The sequence below is a fragment of the Poecilia reticulata genome, linkage group LG5 (genome assembly GCF_000633615.1).
Source record: "Poecilia reticulata strain Guanapo linkage group LG5, Guppy_female_1.0+MT, whole genome shotgun sequence".
Classification (NCBI taxonomy): Eukaryota; Metazoa; Chordata; class Actinopteri; order Cyprinodontiformes; family Poeciliidae; genus Poecilia; species Poecilia reticulata.
The window spans coordinates 14,871,642-14,879,157 of record NC_024335.1 but is presented as its reverse complement, the minus strand read 5'-3'; the positions used below and the strand labels follow the sequence as shown (position 1 = coordinate 14,879,157).

At 35.4% G+C, this 7,516-nt stretch overlaps 1 long non-coding RNA gene across 1 annotated transcript in view; it reads left to right on the top strand.

Annotated features, from left to right (window-relative positions):
* The window catches only part of LOC103464858 (uncharacterized), an 8,736-nt gene extending 2,436 nt beyond the window's left edge, over positions 1–6,300 (top strand). The window contains exons 2-3 of the long non-coding RNA XR_533719.1: positions 5,594–5,672; positions 6,229–6,300. This is a non-coding gene — a long non-coding RNA (uncharacterized LOC103464858). The remainder of the gene's footprint in view (positions 1–5,593; positions 5,673–6,228) is intronic.
* The last annotated feature ends 1,216 nt before the right edge of the window (positions 6,301–7,516 follow it).

Sequence of the window (7,516 nt, the reverse complement as noted above, 5' to 3'; positions counted from 1 at the left end):
GGATGGATGGATGGATGGATGGATGGATGGATGGATGGATGGATGGATGGATGGATGGATGGATGGATGGATGGATGGATGGATGGATGGATGGAAATACATAATGTTAGACTGAGAAAAAAAAGTTACATGTGATTGACAGAGGAGCTGCACAAATGAGCAGCTGGGGAGAAAAAAAGAGAGAGAATCATACATCAAACATCAGCCGAAAACATCACATAGATGGACATAAAGTGGCTGTCTGGTGTAAATGTTGGAGTGACAGAGTTTAACCATCAGAACCAGTCTGAGCAGTTCCTGGTACCAGAAGAATCTTTTGTCAAGTGTCAGGTGTTAATTATTCAGATTCTTTACTGTCTCTCAACAATGCGACACTCTAAGCTTTGAATGTCCATGCACAGTTGATTTCAAAATGAAAACTTTGGCATGTTAAGCCAGTTACTGCCAATAATAATGATTCATATAAAATGCTAATGCTGTTGACGTGAGCTCAGATGTGTTTGGACATTGTGCTTTGTGGATGGGGTTCTTGCTGTTTAGACTATCAAGTAAGAGTACTTTAAGGTAACATGGAAAGCAACATCCTTTAATAAACAAGGTTTAAAATATCTTTTGGTTAAAGAATTCTGATTTAATTTAGTTTTCTAATCTAATCCAATAAAATTAGATATCGTTTTGCTCATTTTAGTCCTGCTTTTCACATTATCCTGCCTAACTCCTGCTTGTACACAGGTCTACTCCAAAAATTGTTTTGTATTATTTATTTGGCTCCAGTGGCCTTTATTTGAAAGTGCTATGACAGGAAAGTCAGACAATGACAGAGAGGGAAGACATGTGGCAAAGATCACCAGGCCAAGAATCAAACCTGCGACGGCCGTGTCGAGGACCAAGGCCTCCCTATGTGGGCCGTGCTCAACCCCTGTGCCACCACAGCGCCTCCAAAACAAAATTTTACAGGTACATGATTACTTTGAAGTTTTAAAGAAGATATTATTTCTTTAAAGGTAAAAAGCAATTGAGTCTACCTAAGCTATATCTCATCCTCAAGCCTTTAGTTCTCCAGTCTTCCGCAGAAAGTCCTTCAGTTGTTTGACCAAGATTTTTTGCAGTCAGAAAATTGGATCATTGAAGTGAGAAATAATACACTAGACTAGGCTCTGAATATTTCCTGTTAAAGGAACATACTGTTCAAATGAGGAACCAAATAGGTATTTAGACTAACTCCGCAAACTTAAATGTTTGTCTACTTTATTTGAGCAATTTGTGTGCTGTTAACTTTGGCACAAAAGGTTTTCCCACAATTTCCTCTTACTTTTGGACCTATAAATCGCTCTGCCACACACCAAATAACAGAGTGCAAAAAGAGGGAGTAGAAGTAAGCAAAGTGTCGTAAATAAAACAGTGTTACAAAAAACCCAATAAGCTTGAGGCAGGTACTTCATAATGCTGCAAAATCACACGTCTTTTTTATCAATGTTGCGACTTTTAATGGGCTGGCAGTGAGGCCGTTGGCTGCAGTTTCAGGAGTGACAGAAGTTCAACACAGAAAGCAAAGAGGAGGGCTTCAGAGTCAGAGCTGGCACTGCCTCTACAATGAAGAAAAGCAGCATGATATAATATAATCAGGTCTATGTTAATGAGGAGCAAATTAACAGTCTTGATTTTTTTGCCACAGCAGTTGAAGAAGTCTATGGCTACACTGAAAATTGTGTGGAATACATATAATGTTTAAGTTTTTGTTCTTGCTGTTACATTCATGCATTTTTGTTTTGTTTCATTTAATCTGTTCTATAAAAAGATTGTAAAAAATAATGGTATATTACAAATTAGAACATGTTTATAACATATCCATCTGATTATAGCTTTTATGTTTACCGGTTGTGATCACAGAGGTATGTTAGTACCGTTTAATGACTGGATCTTTTGTTTAGGCACATTACACCTTACTAAGGAACATCATTATTATTAATTATTATTATTATTATTATTATTATTATTGTTACTTCAAAACGAAACCAAAGTAAAATACATTTTCAGATAACATAAATAAATCTATCAAAGATCTTCTCCTTTTTTGCTCATACATCAAACATCAGAGAAACAAAAGAGACATAATGCATATGATTACTGAAATGTCACTCTGTCAACACAGAGTGACATTTCAAAGATGSCCTCCAGTGACCTTCCAGTCAATTCATCAGTGTCAAAGTCGTGAAGTGCTCTTCCAAGAATATGACAAAAAAAACAGAGGCTTACTAACATGTTACTGCAACATCAATATTTGAAAAAAAATGCTCTCCCACTAGCCATGGGAATAAATATCTCAAATGAAATTTCWGTTTTTATTTTTTAAGCTCAAAGTTAAATGTTTTCAATCTAATTTCTTGCAACACTGTCTGTTCTGCAGTTCTAGTGATTATATTTGCATAACTAAAGAAAAAGAGTAAACCAATTGATAAGTGAATGTAGATTGGTGACCAAATTATCATTTATTGTTCCCTGGTCAGATTTTAAATCATTGTTATTGTATTAGTAATAATCAACAGCAGGTGCAGTTATTTAATTGAACAGTAATATTAAAAATAAAAGAGGTAAGCAATAGAATATCAAGTAATGTATGGAAAGACAGTTATCAAAACAATGTTTTCATAAACAAGTTATAATTTGACAACAAATCACTTGACAAGTCCAGTCAGAGAACATAAATAACTTAAAATTTTAAGAAATAACCAAATAGGGACTAAGTTGAAAAAGTATATCTAAACTTTTGATGACCTGTTCCGTGTAAATGGACAGCAAACTGTTATAAACATGTGCATTATTATGTTTGCAGTTTGGAAATAATGTCATTAGCTCACCATGATGGTTGTGATTTGTAAGTGGAAACGTAACTCAAATAGTCACCACTTCCCACCTGCTCTGTTGGTCCTCTGTGAAAGCAGTGCAGCAGTATAATTGCTTGTCTACCTGCAGGGCTGCCACACCTTTTCAAAAAGAAAAAGTTATCTGAAGAGTGAGTAAGAGTTAGTCCAGCTCTTTCTGAAATGTTGGAGTAACTTYATTGTTTCACATAAAACTGCTTAGCAGTAAAATATTAAATACATTCTTTGTAGTATTGATACTGGGTGTGTTTTTACATCTAATCTATGCTGAGCAGCACACCTCTTAGGACATTTAAGATATACAGTGGTCATACGATTACTCATCATTTTGGAATTAATTAGTGATATGGGATCAAATCCTTGGAAATGTGCCAATGTTGAGCAAGAGGCTTTCAACTGTCAGTTTAAAAACAGCTGTATTTAATCCCCTGGGGGAAATTTTGAGCTTCTAATAAAAGTTGGTGTTTTTACTATGTCAAACTTAATTATTGTCATGAAACAGGCAGAAAAGGTTGCAGTGAATAGTGAATACTTGGTTAACTGAGATGCTGTGTGGACTGTTTACAGACTGACATGAACAGGTTTGTCACCTTATAAGGTAATGTACAAAACATCCAATAAAGGAAATGCGTGTGTACTWTGTTGCTGCTGCCCACAAATAATAAGAGACCTTTTGCTGCAAAGCCCTTTTATTTCTGCTTTTGAATTTGCTTTCAATAGAATTACTTTTTTGTGCACAAAAAATAAAAACTACAAAGAAAATAAACAATTTTATACTATTTGAGAATCCCTATCAGGATAACTTAAGAATCCCTTTTGCAAGAATGTTAGCACTGTGCTCTTTACCAGTTGAATCACTGTCACCTCTTCTACCTAAATAGATGACATACTGTACAAATCATTTTTTCGCAACAGTAAATAATCCAGCTTTTACTAGATCAGGTTTTACACTTTGTGTTTCCATAACTTTAATAGCAACAATAAATGGTTTTTTTTCGATTGTTTGTAATTTCTTTCACATTTTCTTGTCCATTCACACCAAACTTTATAACACATGGTAAGAGTATTTTTAGGCCCACTCTTTCTCAGCGGTTTACAAACTAAATGTAACAGTGTCCACTTCCAGCTTCCTCAAAGTCTAAAACTTTAATTTCGGATGGATGTCATAGTTTGTTCTTTCATAGCGTTTAGCTGGGAGACCATGAACATGAAATTATTTGCTGTGACCTAGCTGCACTGAATTTCAAACAACTTGTTAAATGTGAACTGGCATAGAGAGTTTTTGCCATGTCTTAAAATCAAAATATATGTATATAAAAAAGTAAAGAGAAGTTTAATAACCAAGTTTCTAAGTTATTTAGTCAAATAAATGTCCTCTTAAACTGCCCTCTGTTTTGACATGTTGGTGATTTTAAAGTTGTTGTTATCTCTCTGTCTCTGTACTAAAGAATGTGAGTCACTCTGCTCAGTCCTGTGTTAGTTAATTACCGAGTCAGTCATAGATAGCAGCAGAAGGCCTTTGGGGTGTAAATCATTTTCTTTGTTCCTCCTGTCTCTTTGTCCTTCTCAGGTTTTTGCTTTTCACCAGTTGAGCTTTATTTCAGAGGTACATAAGTGGGTTAGAATACCAGTGCACTCTATTAACAACTTTTACAGTAATCTGCTGACCAATTAAAGCAGATATGTTCAAATCACAATTCTTTTAACTACAATCAGAGACAGATTCAGTTAAGGGAGAACAGATTGTCTGTTTAAGGGAAGAAACAAGCGATGGGATGGCGCAGCACATGAAAAATGAAATACCTAAAAGTAATTTTCAATGTTTTTGAACAGTCTATGGTAAGCCTAGGGACTTAATTAAAATAAATTGRAAAAAGAAAATGCAGTTTTTCACTAGACATGCACTGATTTGAAGATAACGTTCTACCTTGTTGCCTACTGTGAGAATAGAACTCGATAATATACAAAATGGCATAAAATATTGCAACTTCACATAGTGAATGCATGACTTTGTAGTGGTTCAGTTAATGTTACACTTTTGAAAGTGGACAAAATAGTCCAGACAAAGTCATTCAGTCACAACAGCTTTGTTTGGGGATCGTCACAAGAAGCTGCCCGATCGGGGCAGCAACTGAGTATGATGAACTTCCCAAATCTTAATAAGCAAATTTTGACTTGCCATTTCAAGTATAAATATCTAAAATCAGAATTTCAAACCAGCATAAGCAAAACTTTAAGTTCGTCATTGTTTAGAGAAAACCAAGGCTGCAGCAAAAGGAGGTTCTACARCGTATCAGCTATTCTGAAAAAACAACAAAAAAACATGGTTGCTCTCCTTCCTCTTGACTTTTATGTTGGTTCATACAGAATCAAATTAAAGTTGAAGTTTGTGGTTGAAATATGATAAAGTATGAAAATATTCAAAGTCATAAAGCATGCCATGTTGTGCAACATTTCTACAYAAACAGGTAATATCATAAAATGTACACCTGCCAGAGGTAGAAAACTGGTAACAGCCATTCACACGTGTAAAATCAAGAAAAAAATAGTTCTCACTAGTCACACATAGCTTTACAAATACGCATACTTATTCTTAATGTGCTCATGAGCAATGTCACTATTTAATTTGTAGAGCCTTTAATGTCTTGGCCTGCTCAGTGATGTCTTACCCAGTTCCACACTTTTTTTTTCTTTTTTTTTTTTTGCCCCAGGCACATGCTTTCAATCACTAGAGGGATAAAAAGGCTCAAGTTGATGGGATTTGGGATTCACACAGAGATCAAACTTGTGGTACGTATCCTGAATGTAATAAATCTGTCAGTCAGAAGCACCCTATAGATTGTCACCCAACGACTTACAGCCAAGCTGAACTTATAATTTATTCATGTTTAGTTGCTTTTCCACATTTCATATTTTATTAATTTTTGTCCTTTATTTTATTGTGATGTAACATAATTGTTATGCAATTATGAAATCCAACAAATCTATTTTTCGTTTTTCAAAAGAATTCTTAATATATTTCTGTTTGTCATTTAGTGGTAATTTAAGSTCTGTTTGGACGAGTTTTGGTCCTTGTTAACCCTGACTTCGGGGCTTTTTTTCTCTTTTGTGATCACTGTCATGTTGTTTATGATAAACATAGCTGAGAGGTCTATCTGGATGAATGCATACGTTTGACAGTGCAGATTTTGATGTCTTTCAAGAAGAGAGAAGAAAGAAGCGGAAAACAAAAAAAATAGTTTTGTTTTCCTCTTTGTGGTTTATATTTGTGTCCTGCTCTGTTTTTCTTTCTCTTTCTTATTGAAACACAATGTGAAACCCCACCTCCTTCCTGCTTCATGACCAGTTTTGGACACATATTCTGGAACTGCCTCAGGAGGAAAACCTTTAAATAAATCATCCCAAACCCTGCATAAGACACTATTGTTTTCTTGCACAAGTGCAGTCTTTCTTGCATTGTGCTTTCTTTAATTTTCAAATGATGTATCTAAATTTCAAAGCAATTCTTACCAGATGAGCACTCTGCACGAAGACAAAGAAAATGGCTGATTTCAATTGCAGTCTGTCATTTCTTGTTTAACTTGGCTTGCTTGTTGGAAAAGGTGGGGGGTATATGCAAAATAAAAGTTTGCATAGCATAAAAGACGGCTTCTTTTTGCAACACGAACACCAACCCAAGATTCTAAAAGTTTGCATACAGCGATGGCTGTTCATATTTTGCCCAAAATGAATTTCATGTCTACTCAGAGTATCACAGCTGTTGGCCACTCAGGTAGCAGTGAGTTGAACGACTGACTGACAGTCGAACCTCTAAACAAGAAGAGAAAGAAAACAAAAGTGAGAATGTAAAATAAGAGGGTGATGGCGGATTTGTTGCATGCACTTATGATAAAATGTCAAAAAGATTCCAAAATCATGAATTATTTCTTTAAAAAAACAATTGGCTGGTAAATTATAGTCAAGGCAACCATCAAACACAGAAGTGTGATACAGGATTCTATTTGTTTTTATGTTGACTGATAATTATATAAAGCACAACATTTTCCTAAATAGGTGAACAACAACATTTTAACATTTAACACCTGTGCTTTTTTTATTATTTCCAACCTAAACTTTAGAGTTGGAGGGAATATTGATTGTGCGACTTGCGGTAAAACATTTGACAAAAATAGTTGTCATTCCTCCAGCGTGACAGGGAGCTTAGTGTAGGTTTGCATTTTTGTTTTCTTTTAGCATTKCACAAGTCTTTACCCTGCCTATTGTATTACAGACCTCCCCCACCAACCACCTACTATACACTTGCTTTGTAGGTGCGTCAAAATATTGGAGGCCTGAAAGGTAATTAAAGGAGATGGTGATCTTTCTGACCTTACCACACCCAACACTTAGCCAGACGTGTTTTCTGAATATAGCAGCCCTTCCCAGCCTTGTATACATGACAATGGTAAGGGTCACAAAGCAGGCTGGGAGGGCCAGAAAGAAAGAAAGAGAGAAAAGACAAAAAAAGGAAGAAAGACAGTTTCTTGTAAATAATGGATGTTCACAGATCTATGAATATATTGAAATTCATGACAATTACCACCACTGGAGGGCTCTAGTTCTCTCCAGTTTCTTTTAGCTTTAGGGCACCACAG